Genomic DNA, 2,285 nt, shown 5'->3' with positions numbered 1-2,285 from the left:
TGTTAAAGTTTGATTTATCAGTTTGGAGGGGTTATGGATTTTGTGTGCTAGATAAAAAATATTTTTCTACTATAAGGTTTCAAGGATTTCTCTTACATTTACTTCTATTAATTTTTTTCAAGCAATATTTAATAAGGTCGATGATATACTTTTCTAACATGTATTTTTACCACTGAAGCGAAAGCAAAACATCCTGTTCATTGGGTGAAAACAGCCCGCTTTATGTGTGTACAGTACACTGAGTGCAATTAAAAAAAACATGCTGTAATTATAATTTCAGACTTTGGAATTCAATAGGTGCGCTAGTGTTCTCTCTCTCTTTTTTTTTCAAATGGGAAAAGAAAATTCCTTTGAAAATTAGACAAAAACTCCACAGCTGTATTTCTTAGGGTCACTCTTAGAGTCCTCATGATTCAGATGATAAACAGGAAGCTTCAATTCTACCTTTGAGAGAAGACACTCCAGCTCGCATGATCCCATCTACCAGGAGAATGTTGGTGGCAATCACAGTGCAGGAGTGAAGAAGCTGTTTCTTTACACAATAGTTATCCCATATGCCTGCTTGTGCTGCCACTATTAGCTCACCTATGTTCAAGTCCACACCCACAAGTTGACCTGAAGTTGAATGTCCTGCTTGAATTTTAACCAGTGTTTCCTGAAGGTCAAAACCAGAAGTCTGAGCAAGAACATTGGGAATAATGAGCAATGCATCAGCAAATGCCTGAACTCCCAGTTGAGCCCTGCTCTTTACACGGGGCTTGTATTTAATCATGGGTTCTGCCATTGCCACTTCCACTGCACCAGCACCCGGAACTACACAGCCATCATTAGGAGCATTTTTAACAGCCCTCAAGCCATCTCTTATTGCATCTTTGATTTGAGTGAGGGTGTGCTTATTTGGTCCTTTGATCAATAACGAGAGAGGATTGTTACGTTTCTCAATAAAGGTGAACTTCTCTTCTCCCAATGTATACTCATAGACAAGTCCTGGGTGTCCCCAGCAATCAGGATTTAAGTCACCAAAAGAATTCAGAGCTATCCTACCACAAGCAAGAGTCAGCCTTTCCATATTTCTCCTTTTAGATCTGAGTAGAGCTATTATGCCTTCTTTTGAAAGAGCATCTAAGGAAAACGGGTCAATTCCCTTTTTATTAATAACAACAAATCCTTTATCTGAGTCACCACAGACTTTCTTTTTCAGTTCTACTATTTTTTTTAACTCTATCTTCAATGAATTTTCTTTCAGCTTTTACAAGTTTCTCTCTTTCTTCTGCACTTTTGAAAAAACTCCAGAATTCACTTCTGTTTTTTCATATTCTAATGACATATTGTATGTGAGGATACATGCATCTTATACTCTTTTTTTCATATTAGAATGCCATGCCCCATGGTCCAAAACAAGACCTCTGATTAAGCTTGTGTCGGTTTCAGATTTATGTTTTACTTCCATTATCTCAACCATGAAGAGGTCAATAGGTTCATCTTGCCTTCTAATGGCCAAAATGGAGTCGACTACAGTCTCTGTTAAGACATCAGCAAATTCAGCATGAACTTTAGTACTTAGATATATTCTGGCCACATCTATGAGTGTTTCCCGGTCCATCTCTTTGCTTACTTTGACTTGTTCCAAACCTGAAGTGCCTTTTCCTTTGCAGCTTCAAATCCTTCTGTTATTACTCTGGGATGAAGACCTTCAGAAATGTAGAAATCTGCCTGTTTCAGCAGTTCTCCAATGATTAGGACATTGGAAGTGGTACCATCACCAGTTATGTCATCCTGGGCTGTTGCTACTTTGGCTATTAAGGAGGCTGTTGGGTGTTGAATTTGCATTTCATGAAGTGGCACGTTGCCATGTTTAGTAAGCTTGATGTCTCCAGCACCAGAAACAAGCATCTTCATGGTGCCCGTAGGCCCCAAGTTTGTCCACAGCACGTCCTACAGCCCTCGGGCCGCGCTGGTGTTGACCGCCAACGCTGCCTGGGCTCCGGCCACCTTGGCCTTGGGACTTAGGGTCTTCACGGTGGCCATAGCTGGCCCAGCAGCAGAAAAAAAAAAGACCGGGTGTGAAGATTGCCCAAAGCTGGTTCAGCATGGCCCAGGGGCGCTATCCAGGTCTTCTGGCTAAATTTTATAATTTAGGTTTTATGGCATATGGTGAAGATTGATGTTCATTTTTCCCCCTATGTAAATATTCAGTTTTGTAGTACCATTTGTTTAAAAGACTATCTTTCTCTATTCAATTATACTGGCATCTTTGTCCAAAATTTACTATATATATATATATA

The 2,285-nt window shown here is 39.9% G+C and overlaps 1 pseudogene; it reads right to left on the bottom strand.

Moving 5' to 3' along the window:
* Positions 1-406: 406 nt before the first annotated feature.
* On the bottom strand, positions 407-2,028 carry LOC109451374 (T-complex protein 1 subunit zeta; annotated as a pseudogene).
* Positions 2,029-2,285: the final 257 nt, after the last annotated feature.

The sequence above is a fragment of the Rhinolophus sinicus genome, linkage group LG06 (genome assembly GCF_036562045.2).
Source record: "Rhinolophus sinicus isolate RSC01 linkage group LG06, ASM3656204v1, whole genome shotgun sequence".
Classification (NCBI taxonomy): Eukaryota; Metazoa; Chordata; class Mammalia; order Chiroptera; family Rhinolophidae; genus Rhinolophus; species Rhinolophus sinicus.
Note: the sequence above shows the minus strand (reverse complement) of the source record. Positions and strands in the feature narration are given on the sequence as shown.